General features: G+C 39.3%; 1 protein-coding gene across 3 annotated transcripts in view; it reads left to right on the forward strand.

Moving 5' to 3' along the window:
* The window catches only part of LOC109912316 (RNA-binding protein Nova-1), a 358414-nt gene extending 342773 nt beyond the window's left edge, over positions 1 to 15641 (forward strand). For 2 of the 3 annotated variants that reach the window (XM_048600400.1, XM_048600401.1), the window contains one exon: positions 15557 to 15641. The gene's annotated coding sequence lies outside the window, so the exon portion shown is untranslated. The remainder of the gene's footprint in view (positions 1 to 15556) is intronic. The other variant, XR_007262714.1, reaches the window with a different exon arrangement.
* The last annotated feature ends 1165 nt before the right edge of the window (positions 15642 to 16806 follow it).

The following is a 16806-nucleotide window of genomic DNA, read 5'->3' on the forward strand; positions in this document are numbered from 1 at the left end:
CTCCCACCATTCTGTCCCAAACTACAGTTCCAACAATCAGGGTGCTATTGTCAGGTAACTCAATAATTCCTGGCACTGCTCTGATACAATAATGTAGCAATCTCATTCCTCCAAAAGTATCATTGTCTTGTATAGCCAAAATAGTGCACCTCTTGGTGTTTCCAAATTGCAAAACCTTCCTGATATTTCAGCCAGAAAGCAGCATATGACTTCTATTCCAGTTTATAATCCAAAAAGGAAAAACATACGGGCCCTTCATAATTTCATAAGGCAAAGAGATGACTACTGGGTTGAAACTTAATAAAGTATTTTTGCTTTTGCATTGCAGCAGCAGAATCTTGACCGTGTACAATTGTTACATCATATGGCACTTGTTGTGTCCATTTCTATTGAATATCATTCACTATTGCTGACATCAAGGCCAAAGTTATTGCTTGATTCTCTTTTTTTAAAGTATAGAGCTATCTCACTTCTCTAAGGAATTTAGAAGCAGAGAATGTCTTTGCTCCAGACCAAGGTAAAAGGAATAGTTCATATTTGGTTCTGAGAACTAAGTGTACATTTAGTTTGTAGCAGTCTCCTGGCTGTTAAAACACAGATTGCTAACTTGGCCAAACGGCAAGGGATGCTGGGTATGTTGACCAAGTAAAACACTGAAATCACAAAACCCACACACCAGACAGAGTGCAAACACAGCAGCCAGGTGCTAGTGATATTAGTGTAATGTAAAAAGCAAAAGTTATTCTGGACAGACATAGCCCAACAACTTAAATAAAAACCAAAAGAACTGTGGATTCTGTAAATCAGGAACAAAAACAGAAGTTACTGGAAAAGCTCAGCAGGTCTGGCACCATCTATGAAGAAAAAAATTCAGAGCTAACGTTTCAGGTCTGGTGACCCTTCCTCAGAACTGGGGTCACCGGACCCGAAACGTTAGCTCTGAATTTTTTCTTCACAGATGCTGCCAGATTTGCTGAGCTTTTCCAGCAACTTCTGTTTTGTTCCTTGTATTATACCCCAAAGACTTATTCACCAAACAAAGATGAGCCCAGACAGAAAGGCACCGGGTCCTGCTATACAAAGAAGCTAACATAGTATGCCATTAAATGATTGAGTGTTTTCTCGAACTATTAAGTGTGACTCCCATTTTGGCCAGAACTTCCAGAAAACCATCTAAAAGGTATAAAAACATGGTTCATCTGCAAATCTCTCTTTTGGAAGCTTCTGAGGCCTTTCTAGGGGACCAGCATGGCAAGTGGCAGAGACCAGCTGACCATCCCGAGAGAGAGACGTAGAAAGCAGCTTCCCAGACCTACAGACACACCACAGACAGAGCAACTGCATAAATTTACAAGGGATTCAGGAAGTCTGTAACCTTAAGGGGCCAAACAGGATTAGTGATACTATGTTTAGTATTAAAGATTGTTGTAACATTCTTCTTAATAAAGTTGGGACTGTTTTGTACTGGTACCAGCTTGTGTACAAATTGATTTGACCACTTTGGTATTGTAGGACACCTGGGCAAATTTGTTCATAACATTCTGGTCGGAGTTGTCTGTGCCTTGATTAAAGAGGAACCAGACAACTAGGCATGGTACACAGATGTAAGTGGATGACGATTATGAAATGATTACGAAATAATTATGAAATGAAATGATTACTCTCTAATCAATTTGAACATAGACCAGTTTTGCAGAATTGAATCAGCAGTGGTACTTTCATTGGGCCTTTTTTTTTGCTTTGAAGGTGGTTGATTTTATTTTTATGCTTTACTGAACTGACTTAAAGATAATGGATGAGAGATGGTTTTAGGACATCATCTGTGCTAGTGTTGTGAACCTCCGTGTGCGAGGGCTCCCTGTTCAGCTATTGAAAAATAATTGAAGGTAGCAAATAAAATGTATTTGTGAAGGGGTTAAATCCCTCTAGAGAGGCAGACCACATATTCTCTGCCCCATTTTCCTTTCAATAACTTCAGTGGTAAAGTAAAATTGGATAGGGCAAAGGGAAGGTTGCTGACTGGCAGTTACTTGTCCTGTGCAACTACTCAAAGATGAAATTTGTCCTCCTCGCCTATTCTCATGTGTTCATGGAAACATTCTGTTTAGTGATAATAATAATGGCAATTCCAAATTCATGAACATCATTAATGTGCTCATGTTAAAACTGCTGTTTTGATAATTTATCAAAAAGGGAATAGATGCATCACATCCGGGCAGGCAGTACACTGGTTTCAGAATTGAATAACCACCAACAAACGGAGAGAAACTATTGCATCAGCTGGTGGAGGAATAGAAATGAATTTCTTACTGTAAATTTTAAAGAGAACTTTGGAAAACTGCTCTATGCAATTCTTCTGACCTTGATTTATTAAATCACACTTTAAAAGCATTTCTACAGCATACACTTAAACAATTGTATAGCAGCTTATGGACCTACCGAAAACATTTATTCTTTACTCAGCACAAAGAATCACAGACCTGAGTTAATTATGCAGGTAAGATAGCAACTCTATCTTTGTTTAAGATGTTTCTTATGATAAATATATCAGGTATGTGGTACGTTAAGGATTAAACTCATAAAACTGCAATCAATTTTTCAGTTTTTAAGCTTTAGCTTCTTGTCATTTGGCAAAGATGATGGTGTAATGGCAGCATCACTGGACTAGTAAATCAAAGCCCCAGGCTAATTTTGTGGTGACATGTGTTTAAATCCCACCATTGTAGATGGTGAAATTTGAATTCAGTAAATATGGAATTGAAACATTGACTGTGCGGTTTCGTTAGGCTATTCTTGATTGTTATGAAAACATATGTTTCACTAATAGGGTGTCATGGTGGCTCAGTGGTTAGCACTGCTGCCTCACAGTGCCTGGGACCCAGGTTCAATTCCAGCCTTGGGTGACTGTCTATGTGGAGTTGCTCCCTGTGTTTGTGCAGGTTTCCTTGGCGTGCTCCCACAGTCCAAAGATATGCAGGTTAGGTGAACTGGCCATGCTAAATTGCACATAATGTCCAGGGCTGTGCAGGTTAGGTGGGTTAGCCATGGGAAATGCATGGTTACAGGGATAAGGTAGGGTGGGATCTGAGTGGGATGCTCTTTGGAGGGTCAATAGGCCGAATGGCCAGCTTCCACACTGTAGGGATTCTATTCTATTCTATAATATCCTGTAAGGAAGTAAATCTACCATCCTTACCTGGTCTAGCCTACATATGACTCCAGACCTACGATAATGTGCTTGTTTCCTAATTGCCCTCTGAAATAACCCTAGCCAGCCACTCAATTGTATCCAATTACTGCAAAGTCTAAGCAAAGGAAAGTAACCAGACCCACCACCCAACATCAATATCAACACTAGCAACAACAACAAAGAGAGACCTGTTGACTCTGCAAGATACCCTGGATCAACATCTTTGAAGTTTGTGCCAAAAATGGGCCAGATATCCAACAGTCAACCAACAGTATGTCATAGTCACATTCTCAGAATCTGAGAATCATACCTGACAGTTGATGTGTCAGGCACCACCCTCTCCAGTTATGAATTAGACCACAGGCATGGTGCTACAGTGGTATGAAGTCGAGAAGGAGTTGCCTAGAAAACCTCAATATTGATTCTGATCCCATGAAATCTCATGATATCAGGCAAAACATGGGCAAATAAACCTCTTTGCTGAATGCAATCAATTGCTCTTCCCACTTGGCTGATGAATCAGAGCTCCTTCATGTTGAACACCAGTGGAGCAAGCACCGAGGGAGACAAGGGTACAGAATATACTCTGGGTATGAAACTTCATTGTCCATGGCCAGGAAAGCTGTAAATCTGAAACAAACGCGGAGAATGCTTGAGAAACTTTTCAGGTCTGCCTATACCTCTGGGCAGAAAAAAAACGTGAATATTTCATGTCTGGCATGGCATTTCTTTAGACACTACTGACTCAACTGGCTAAGTCTTAAAGGGCACAGCTGTCAGGCTGTGTCTGCAGCAGGTGGTAAGGCAACCAACAAAAGGAAAATGTTTATCTGCCCTTGTCTTCTCCAATATATGCATCCATGACATTATCAGTGACAGTGACCATGACACAGTCATTGTGGAGACAAAGTCACATCATTACATTGAGGATAACTGCTATCATATTGTAAAGGCAAAGTTGCCATAGTCTAGTGGATTATAGGCTGAGCACTCATTAGTGAGAGATAACTGGCGTTTGTTTAACCTCTGTGTCACCACATCTCAGCATGGGGCAAGTTTCAGAAGGTGGGACGTTCATGGCAACCTTAGATGGTACAGAAATTGAACCCATGCCATTGGTGTCTCTCTGCATTGAAAACCAGGCAACTGAGCTAACTAACTCCCATATCCATAATATTGTGTGGTACTAACATCATGCTAAATGAGACAAAATTTGAACAGAAACACAAGATTGGGTATCTAATGAGGCACTATGGCCATTAGATTGTTCAACCACAACCTTTAACCTTATGGCCTGGCATATATCACACTGTATCAGTACCACCAAGCCAGGGAATCAACACTGGTTCAATGATGATTGCAGGAATGCATGCAGGAGCAGGGGTCATGCGTACCTAAAAGAGGTGTCAACCTGGTAAAGCTACAATATAGGACTAGTTGCACACCAAATGGTGGAAGTAGCATGCAGTAGACATGGCTTTGCAATTCCACAACCAACGGATCAGATGTAAGCCTTACTGTCCTGCTGCATTGAGTTGCAAATGGTGGCAGACATTTCAACAATAAACAGGAGGTTGAAACTACAGTTGTATCCCCATGCTCAACAATGGTGAACCCAGCACATCCAAACAGAATCGAATAGAATATAATAACGTAGAATAGAATATCCTTTATTGTCACGTGTACTCAAGTACAGAAGTATGGGAGTAAAGTGAAAAGTTTATAATGTCACCCCTTGTGGTGCCATCTTCGGTACAAAGTACCTAGGTACACATCTTAAATACAAAAGAGGAATAAAAAAGAAAAGAAGCTTCATTACCTTATAGTGATTCGTTGTATTCATTAGAAATAAGACATAGTTAAAAGAATAAACATTAAAGACAGATAAACAAATTGCAGATAAACATTACGTTACAGTAGCACAGAGGATTCCATGTGTAGTCTGACTGGCCTCGCAAGCATGAACTAGTTCCAATTTATTTATTGTTTATCTATGTCCAAATTCAACATTTGTAAATACAAATGTTTAACAATAAATTTGTTTTAATTGTACTCCAGAAGAATACCATTAAAGACAGTTAGAAATGAGCATCATCCCATGAAAAGATATAAAATATTTCTAACATCTGAGATGCTATGTCAACATATTATGCTTCTGTTGAAAATGAGTTTAGCTCAAAATCCTCAAGGTTTGTTGATACCATCCATTAAAAATCCTTCAACATGTTTCTCATAATACCTTATAGTTTATGTCAGTGCTCAATTTCATTTCTCCAATTTTGTACCATATCAGTTTCACAATTCACAAAAGGGCTGTTTAAACATGGTGTGACAGCATGCAAAGCACACTCCAAGCATTAATATCACATTTAATATAGAACAATCCAGCCCTCAGTGAGCTTTAATGGTCACTTGTTTCAATATTCAAATAGTCACCATTTGACAAAAACAGTAAGTATTGGATACTACTAGCTTTGATAAAAATAATGCTGCATAATTTGCCTTTTAAAATTCATATTGATTCAACACAAGATGTTTATCAACTTTACAAGGATCAGATTGATTGGGATACATTTTCCACTCATTTACAGTGTGAACTGTAGCATAGGCCATCACCTTCAATGTCCAATCATCCTTCACCAGACGGGGACCCTTAGCAGAAAATTGGACATTTTAGTTTTAAGACTATTGGTTGTATCATCATGAGTGGATCATGCCTGCCTTTCCTGATGTGCTCAAGTGGGCAAAACCCTTCTCCTGGTCTCTGAAACTGAAACACATCAGAATGAGCATTAATTAAAGATCTTCACCTCTTTGCTATTATTAGTCATTGCAGGCAAAAAATACTTATTCTTCTCACTGATTTTTTTTTTCCTCTGCTAACCTCTCCTGTAGTTTAGTGAGTTTATTTTGAGTAGGTAACTCATACAAGGCAGTAAGCACACTGGCCAATGTTGCTGGTTTCCTTCTTGGATCATGACTTATCCTAGTCCTTAACAAAAGTTTGAATAACACAAAACATAGGCATTTGATTAATATAATATATTTATCAGATTATTATTATAACCCATTACATTAAGTGTAGAGGGGACTTACCCAAAGCATCGTAAGTGCAACAAATTGATTGGAAATCATAAACACATTGAACTGATTGCCCAACCTAGCCATTGCAAGATGGGGTTAAAATCTCTAAGGATTGCTATATCTTTGTAGAGTTCATTAAGTCTGTCTAATGTGAAACTGTTATATCAATACATCCTATTGACATCTAATGAATACATGAATAATTTACTTACTGTAACCATGTCAAGTGTTTGACATTCCTGTGTAATATCGTCAAGGGTTGTTCATTGTTCTCTCTAAATGAGTAACCACAGCTGTCAGGCATGGCCTTCACTCTTTTACCTCTTCTTGATTCATTTCACAGCTACCTGTCTTTATGCTTTGCACTTCCATCATGTACCTAGATTATCTAGTACTCAGCTCATTAATCAAATTTGAAACTCATCTCTTCATGGACCTTATTATTGAGTCATATCCACATTTATATATTGACCTTGACCTGATTAACCACTACAAGTCCTGGCAGAATCGGCTTAGGCTGTAGGCATGGGTATTTTATCTAAGGTAGCCATCCTTACAAACATTGAGTTGGATGATTTCATCTGAGTCTGCAGTTACTACAACTGGCTACAGTACTCTGGACTAAAAAGAGGAAAAAATAAGCCAATGTTCTTGCTCCAGGTCACACAATAAGCTACTGTTGGAAGGGAATAGCTGAGGACTGATTTAGCTTAGCATCATTATCTCCACGAAGAAATACTCTAATGGTGCTTACTGCCAAGATTTGCACTTTGAATATAGACATTTGGATATAGTGAGGACTGTCACTAACAAACACCCAGGTCTCACACAGTAAGAAGCTACCTCAAATAGCCTTGGCAAAATTGTCAAAAAGATCATTAACCAGACCGATGCAAGAAAAATGAGTGAAGCTAGCAAGGGAGGGGTAAGGTTGGGGGTATGCTTTTAACCATTGGAATTCATTCCTCCCTCTTGCGTCTAACTCTCTCATCCTTCCCTCTCTCTTACCCTTCCTTCCTTATGTGTGATTTATATGCTTTCAAAATCATTCCCTTTTCTGTATTGGCGGTGTAATCCTCCATGTGCATTAAACTTTCACACTGGCTTCTCAATTTAAATGAAATCCTAAGATGCAGACTGCACTCATTATCACTCATTGATTGTATCGCCATAGTCCACAGATATTGGTGCAGAAGCAAGTGTCAGAGTCTCTCTGCCTAAAACTATTTTAGTTTGAAATTTGATCGATAGAAGATTAACATTTAAATAGCTTGTTTAACTGACGCTGTAACACTATTGTCCACAATTTGCAAACAATTGTTCTCTGGATTTTTCTTCTAAACGTTGTCCTTTTGGAAATTGAGAGAATATTTTCCCATAAATTGCCATGAAGATTCTTGGAATTTTCTTTCTTTTGCTTCAGGAATGATTAATTTTATTTTCACAAGATTGCAGCTACAGTGTATACTTTGGGTTGAATCCCTGTGAAGTGCAGATGGCGTACAATAGTTATTTGAACAGAGCAATGAGCCTTTCAGAAATGGCAGTCCCATGAGTCTTGGCACTTTTTCATCAGCATTGCCTTTAGGAATGGCTTTGTGAGGCGGAACCAGCAGTAATTGTCATGTTCTACACGTACCTGTTCTTGTAGGTCCTCCAGTGCCTGAAGCTAGTAAAGTCAAAATATAAATATTTAACAAATCAGACATGCAAGATGTGATGCATCACTGCTCTGACTAATACCAAGCTGAGGTTATTTGTTCCCTCTTCAGAATCCCACAATTCAGATTTTATTTGTTGGCATTAAAAGCCTTGCATCTTATGGCTGATCCTTTCATCAAGGTTCTCTGGGACAGACTTAAGTAATAATACTGTCTTGGAGCAGGTGACAAATTTAAGAGGAAATTACTCTAATTCTGTGATTGACATATCTCCCTCCTTAGCCGCATTCCAATCCTACTGCCACACAGAATTAATCATATTTGATCACACTTGATTCTCAGTTAAATCTAAAATCAAAATTGTACTCTGAAATTTTCACAGCCACTGTGTAAATTCATCAATCTATAATAGACTGCAACCACTAAGTAAAGAAGTATGACTGTAAAATGAATTTAAAGATCTATTTAACTGCTCATGTCATGCCTTATTATTGCAGAAATAAAGGGTAAGGTTTAGTTCAACATCCCCTACCCCACCACTGCCTCCACAAGAGCAGGTTTGGAGTTGAGGGGGAGGGGTGGCCATAAAATGGGAGCAGGAAGTTTCAGTGTGGAAAACCATTGAAAGGTCTCATCTCCATGCTACTGGTGAACTCTGGCTCGCAAATCATTGCCTGGTGGGTGGGTGTCCCTTTTTCTCAGCCATCTGTACCCAATGGAAGAAGCTGCCAGTGGTAAGGGAGGAGCCATGGGATCCCCTGGGCTTAATTCGTTGTAGCATCACTGACTGAGAATGGCAATCTCACCCATTTTTACCCATGTTCTGGCTGTCCGGGGACAACCCTCTGCCTTGGGTCTCATACAATAATGACAATCCCAACAATGGGCGATCCTCCCTTTAGGAGCTGGGAGCCACCAGTGGTAGCCAGCAGACTGTTTGATTTGGGATTGAATCCAGACAGGACAAATTGGAGTTGTCATCAGCTCTGCAGCTGGAGGCTTGCTTCACTGTTAAGACCCTTAAATTCCAACCCACCTTTCTAATTGCATTGTGGGGGAAGGGGTAGCAAGTAACTTCCTTGTTGCCTAACAGAATCAGTGTAAGACCAAACCCATTTTCCTAATAGGCGATGATAAAGTAAACTTGGAGAGTTACTATCATTGGATGAACACTGATAGACAAATTGCTATTCTGCGGGCCAGTGGGGTGGGGCAAGTATTGCTGTGGGAGTTGCTGGAGAAAGGGAATTTTTTTTTGTTATTAATTAACCTGTTCAGAGATGTTATTACTCACCTCTGGGGAGGGAGATCAGCACTTAACATTTTAGCATTTTCCAAATATCAATACAAATCACTGCAGCGCATTTCAGGAGGTCATAGTGACTAACAGTCACCAAGTTCTGAGGACTGTTGGTGAGAAAAGTTAAGGAGAGATTAATCTCTTTTTGTTTTTAAAAAAGTGTGCTTGGTAAAGTATTAGGGAAAATGGGTGGAGGAAAATAAGCTGGAAGAGTTCATCATTTTTCATCACATTACGATGTAGATTTCAGAGGCATAACTTGTATCATGTTATGTGGAGTATCAATACCTCCAGAGATCCATTGGATTAAATACTAAATTCTATACTACTAAATTCTATAGAACACTGTGAAATTTAAAGGATTTCTGACCATTTTCTTTGCAGAAAGAAAGCCCTTTAAATGCCAAATTTTAAAAAAAATCAAAACAGAATAGACTGTATTCATCTCTTCAGATTTGCTGTAATCCTGGATAGTTTTCTTGTGAATTGCAACACATTACTCCTGCTCCTGGTGGGGAAGAGGAATAAGCATCAGTAACACCAAGAAAACTCTGGTAGCTCTGCAGCAAGGCTGGTGCTGTAGTAAAATGTGAGGACTCTTTTAAACTGACAGGAGGACCCCTCAATCTGTCAGAAGTTTCAGTTTTCAGACTGAGACCTGTACAACTCAAGGAGAGGAATATTACTAAACTCTTTCTCTCCACTTCTGTTGAACTGCATTACTATGAATGAGATTGTGGTATAAAGCTCACCCTTAAATGTATATGTACAAAAATTCTAATAACATACTGAGGCAGTGCCACACTATTGGAGGTACCATCATTCAGATGAGACATTTAACACATTTGACGCAGCCACATGGCACAATTATTAAGAAGGTCAAGGGTGTTCTACCTGGTGTCATAGCCAATGTATATTTCCTCAACCAACATGACTAAATCAGGTTACCTGTTCATTATGACATTACTATCAGTTGGCGATGCTGTATCTAAGTTGCCTGCTGCAATTTATATATGGACTGCACGTAAAAAACCAACTAATTGGCTTTAAAAATGTTTTAGAGAATCTTGAGTTCACAAAGGCTTCTTTGATGCAAATCTCTCTTTATTGAAAGTATTGTAATTTTGCTGAGATCTTGCACCAGAAGTATGTAACCTGGAAGTACTTTACGCATGAGATAGTAAGAACTGCCGATGCTGGAGTCAGAGATAACACAGCATGTTCCTCCAGCTCCACGCTGTGTTATATTAATACTTTACATGTCTTGTCTTTACAAAAATGAAACCAATTTGCTCCACATTGGCTCAACTATTCACCAGGAGTATGTTGGTGACTCCTTTGACAGATGGCACACGTCTCATTTTCTGTTTTACTGTGCCTGAGTAATATTAAAGTTTAAATTCAAGGTTTGAAGAATTCACGGGCAAGATATGCATGGTAGCGAAAATAAAATTCTATCAGTACAGGTGATAACATGCATACAAAGAAGAGCCATTCTCCATTCTGGCTTGTAAACAAAATAAATCAGGTGCACAATACAACAAGGAAGTAAGAAAATAAATAATCTAAACAATGAAAATGGCAATGACAGCAATGTAAGGCAAAGTAAACCCCTAAGACAAACATCCGAAGTGGAGCTGTCTAGTTTTCAACACACTAGAGAGGAAATGGGCTATTCAGAAAACATGTAGAAATGCTAGTGTGGGAAATGGAAACATCATATTGGTGCCATAAGACCTCAAGTTCTCATCTTAAACAATAAAACCCCTTTAGGATGCTGCATAGACCAGAAGTCTCAAATCAATCAAAAATAGTTGTTATATTTTTTCTTCTTCAATGTTGTTATTCAAAGTGGCAGCCAGCCACCCAGCAACAGTCCCAATGGTCTTACACCTTCAGAGTTTCCAACATGGCCTATTACACCTCGTGAACATTAAATTTGTAGCAACACTTTGCTGAGTTTGCTGAATTTGGAAGTTGGATGTCTCGATGGGATTGTGATGACTGTGTTGCTCTGCAGTTACATCTGTAGCCATACTATGAGAAATGAATTGTGTATCTCTATGGACTTATTGCTCTTTCAGCTAACTGTAATTTTTTTTGCTTAATATCATCAGGCTCCTTGAAAGGTCCTCTGATTTAGATGATCACTTGAATGCTGTGACACAATGAGCTCGATTTTAACCCATTCAAAACCCACGTACTTGTAGAAATTTAAATTGGGCCTTAAACTAAATCTATGTAGGGCACATATTAATTTTGTTTTTTTTCATGACTAAAATGTTTTGATTGAGTCCTTCCATCTAATAATTGTTAAATACATTTATTGGGAATTTCTGCAGACTTGCTCTGTTGCTGTAACTTTGTCAGAAGAACTGTTTAATTGTATAAATGGGGTTTCTGCCATAAACCTGGTAAAGTTATAGTGCATCAATAGATTTGAGGAAATATGAATGCTTTCAGCTCTTTAATAATGCTGGATCCCACAACCAAACACAATCCTTGTCTGCCCAGACAGCCATACATGTATTGTTTTCAGTAAGGGCCACTGGTTAGAAATCAAGGCCTGGGAAGGTTGAACAACATTTTCTCCCCTAACCCAGAGGACTGATTCCATCTGCACTTCCTCTTCAGTAGATATCAGTTTACTTAGCTTAGAAAGGGAATAAAACCTGAACTTACGACCTTTTTAATGTGTCCTCCTGATTGTAACTCCACACCTTTGATGAGAAGCTAATAAGCATGGGTTGAGGTTTCTTCCTTTCTTCAGCTAAAACTCCTATCTATGATCAGAGAAATCATTCAAAATCCCAGGTATTTTCTTGTCGATAATGTTTGCCTGTTTTTAATACAAACAATGGAAACAACGAACCAAGCACCATTTTGGCCAGCAGAGTGGCGGAATTGCCTTGTTAGTAAGAAGTGAAATTAAATCAATAGCAAGAAGGGGTAGAATCAGGAGTTTGGGTGGGGTTAAGGAGCTGCAAAGTGAAAAAGACACATTATGTATAATTATATACAGGCCTCCTAGCAGCAATCAAGATGTGAGGTTCTTCTTGAGAAAGAAGAGGCATGTAAGAAAGGCACTGTTACAATAATCGTGGGGGACTGCAATATGCAGGTGGACTTGGAAAATCTGGTTGGTTGCAGAACCAAAGGAAAGGAATTTATGAAATGTTTACGGCGTGGTTTTTTGGAGCAGCCTGTAGTCAAGCCCACTATTCTGGATGTGGTGATGTATAATGAGGCACATTTGATAAGGGAGGTTAACATGATAGAACCTCGAGGGAGCAGTGACCATAATATTTCTTAAAAATCTGTAGTTTGAGGGGGAGAAGCTGGAATCAGATAGAGTGGTATTACAATTAAGTAAAGGTAACTACAAAGACATAATAATGGAGCTGGCTAGAGTTGATTAGAAAGCAAGCCTAGCAGGGAAGATGGGGGAGAAGCAATAGCAGGAGATCTGGGGGTAATTCAGGAGGCACAGCAAAAATTCATCCCAAGGAAGAAGAAACATACCAAGGAGAGGATGAGGCAACTATGGCTGACAAGGAAAGTCAGGGACTGTGTAACAGCAAAATAAAAAGCATACAATGTGGTGAAGATTAGTGGGAAATCAGAGGACTGAGGGGCCTTTAAAAACCGGGAGAGGAGAATTAAATAAAGCAGTGAGGGGAGAATAATATAAATTGTGAGGGTTAACTAGCTGTTAATATAAAAGAAGAGTTTTTTTTAGATACATTAAAGGGAAGAGAGAGGCAAGAGTGATATCAGACTGCTGCAAAATGAGGCTGGAGAAGTAGTAGTGGGGAACAAAAAAATAGCAGACGAACTAAACAGGTACTTTGCATCAGTCTTCGTGGTGGAAGACACCAATAGCATGCCAGAACTTCAACAGAGTCAGGGAGCAGAGCTAAGTGTAGTAGCCATCACTAAGGAGAACGTGCTCGTGAAACTGAAAGTTCTGAAGGCGAATAAATGACCCAGACCCAGAGTTCAAAGGAGATAGCTGAGGAGATTGTGGTGGCATTGTTGGTGATCTTTCAGGAATCACTGGAGGCACAGAGGGTCCTAGAAGACTGGAAAACGATTTATTTAACATGCCTGTTTAAGAAGGGTGGGAGATAGAAGACAGAAAATTATAAGCCAGTTAGTTACCCTTAGCTCAGTCATTAGTAAGAATTTACAGTCCATTATTAAGGATGAGATTGTGGAGTACTTGAAAGTGGATGGTAAAATAGGGCAGAGTCAGCTTTGACAAGGGGATGCCATGCCTGGCAAATTTATTAAAATTCTCTCGAGGAGGTAACAGGTTAGACAAAGGAGAGCTAGTGGATATGATCTATTTGATTTCCAGAAGGAAAGGATGTCGCAAAGGAGACCGCTAAATAAGATAAGAGCCAATGGCATTAGGGACAAGGGTAAAGAATTGGCTGACTGGCAGATGACAGAGAGTGTGAATAAAGGGATTTTTTCAGGATGGCAGTCGGTGATTAGTGGAGCTCCACAGGTGTAAGTATTGGGACCACAACAATTCACGTTATTTTTGCAAAGTTCACAGATGACACAAAGATAGATGGAGGGGCAGGTAATGTTGAGGAAATACAGAGGCTGCAGAATGACTTGGACAGGCTAGGAGAGTGGACAAAGAAATGGCAGATGGAATACAATGTGGGAAAGTGTGAGGTTATGCACTTTGGTAGGAAGAATACAGGCATAGACTAATGTCTAAATGGGGAAAGGCTTCAGAAATCTGAAGCACAAAGGAATTTGGGAATCCTAGTTTAGGGTTCTCTTAAGGTTAACATTCAGTTTCAGCTGGCAGTTAGGAAGACAAATGCAACATTAGCATTCATTTCAAGAATGCTAGAATACAAGAGCAATACAATACTGATGAGGCTGTATAATGCTCTGGTCAGACTGTATTTGGAATATTGTGAGCAGTTTTGGGCCCCGTATCTAAGGAAGGATGTGCTGGCCTTGGAGGGGATCCAGAAGAAGTTTACATTAATGATCCTGGGGATGAAGGGCTTATTATATGAGGAGCGGTTGAAGACTTTGGGTGTCTACTCGATGGAGTATAGAAGGATGAGGGGAGAATCTGATTGAAACTTACAGAATACTGAGAGGCCTAGACAGAGTGGACATGGAGAAAATGTTTCCAACAGAGAGACTAGAACCCAAGGACACAGCCTCAGAGTGAAGGGATGACCCTTTAGAATAGAGATAAAGGGGAATATTTTCAGCCAGAGGGTGGTGAATCTGTAGAACTCACTGCTGCAGAAGGATCTGGAGTCCAAGTCATTGAGTGTATTTAAGACAGTGATAGGATCTTGATTCGTAAGTGGATCAAGGTTTATAGGGAAAAGACAGGAGTTGAGAAACATATCAGGTATGTTCAAATGGTGGAGCAAAATTGATGAGATGAATGGCCTAATTCTGTTCCTATAGCTTATGGTCTTATGGGTATTCCACTCTGTTATGCTCATAGGGAAACATAAGAAATTAAAGTGCAAAGTCCAAAATTAATAACCACCTCTTCTTTACCTTCCTACCAATGTCATGAGTAGCATCCTTCCAGTCACAACTGTTATTTGCCCACTTGGCTGCTTGCCTTCACTCTCTGGTCATCCCACCATTTGACAGACATTGGTTATTGGGTCAGCAACATACCTCCTGCCTTACTTTGACACAATGGAGTCAGAAACTCCATTGGAATTCAAATATGGAATTTACCATTAGTTTTATGATTAAATATGGTTTTTTCCAATATACATAAACAACATCATTTAAAATCTCACACTTTTTAAAAAATCTGTAGCTCCAGATCTAACAACAAAAGCAATTTGATGAACCAAGCACAGCTCAAGGAAGTGATGAAGTTTGTTCATCTAATACACACTGTTGGATAACACTGCACAAATTACAAAACATGTACTCTTACTTGAAGGATTAGAAAGAAATTGAGTTTCCACACTTGGAATTTTGTTGCCAACAGCTTATTAATATCTGTAACGAATTGATGCAATGTATAGTGTGCTGTCACGAAGTCACCTGTCTCAATGTGATATGTATTGCATTCTGTTCCTGCAATGTCACTCCAGGGCTTTTGTATAATTACACTTCAATGCCCAAGGAGTTTACCCTGCTAATGTATTATAAATAAGTGTGCAACGAAGTTAGAACCCTGGAGATTGCCCACATTAATGGTTTATGAATGATGATAGAACAGCAAATGGTAGATAAACCTAAATTTTAAATCATGTCAAATAAACCGCATTTCTCCATTAATCTTTTCTCTCTCTCTCTTTTAATCAGTAAGTGTACCCCACTACTTGACGTGCGGCTTAAACTTTTCAAAAGCTGGAATACTTCAAGGTCCTACTCAGCCAATAACTAAAAGTTGTAATATTAACCTAAAATAAAACAAAGAACTGCGGATGCTGGAAATCTGAAACAAAAACAAAAATTGCTGGACAAACTGAGCAGGTCTGGCAGCATCTGTGAAGAGAGAAACAGAGTTAATGTTTCAAGTCCAGTGACCTTTCTTCAGAACTGTAATGTTAATCTTGACCTTTTTCCTCCTTTAAGAGGACAATAAATAATCTGAGAAATACTTGTGCAATTTTATATTTCTTCTTTCTTTAAGTTGAAGACTCAGTCTGTAATGTATTTGTGATTGTTCTGTTCTGTTTCTTTTTGTAATGCACTATGTGCCTTCCAGAGGTTTGGTTTTAGATTTAAGACATACTGCTCAGAAACACATTGCTGGGAGATATTTGTGACAGAGTTTGGTAATTGGTTAGGAGTGGCAGAAAGAGAGTATGGGTAAAAGGGAAGACGTTCTGAATGACAGCCACGTTCCCCAGGGATTTGTAGTAGGATCTCAGCTTATCATCATATGCGTAAATAACTTGGATAAAGGAACAGAGAGCTTGGTATTCAAGCTTGCAGTTGGCATTATAGTTATAAGGCACAGAAAGTATTGGAATTGGGAGAAGGAAGTTACAAAGGCATGTAGAAAACTTCTCCTTAGAGGCTTAGTAAGATCAGGTGAGTGACCACTAACAGACTGTATTGAACATACCATCTCTTATACATAATAAAGAGGACATCAATGGAACCCTGCAGTCTCCAGTCTCAATTCTATGTGATCTGACAGCCAATCACATATCACCTCACGCACTTTCTCAGTAGCTATTCTCAGAGTAAAGATAGCGTTACCCATTACTCAACACTAATCTCCCTCATCAAAGTCTATGCCTTACTTAATTACTCACATTATTTGCACATTTTCCTACTACTGCTACCTGGCAAAGTGTCTGAGTGTCACAGGGAAAGTCTGTGGGATGGTTTGACCAATCTCCCTGAATGTGCGTGGAGCTCTTTTGCAGGGTTAGTGCACATCAAACTGTTGCTCTTTCTTTAGTGCGCAGACTGTTGTTGGAGCCTCACAACACTGCCATCATGCTGTTGTTCTCTGAACCACACTTGGGCTCCCTTTTTCAATTATGATCAGGTCGTGAATCCTGTATCTCTGGTTGAAAGTGTGGGCTTGTTCTGCCTAT

The sequence above is a fragment of the Rhincodon typus genome, chromosome 8, assembly GCF_021869965.1.
Source record: "Rhincodon typus isolate 14 chromosome 8, sRhiTyp1.1, whole genome shotgun sequence".
In the NCBI taxonomy this organism is placed as follows: Eukaryota; Metazoa; Chordata; class Chondrichthyes; order Orectolobiformes; family Rhincodontidae; genus Rhincodon; species Rhincodon typus.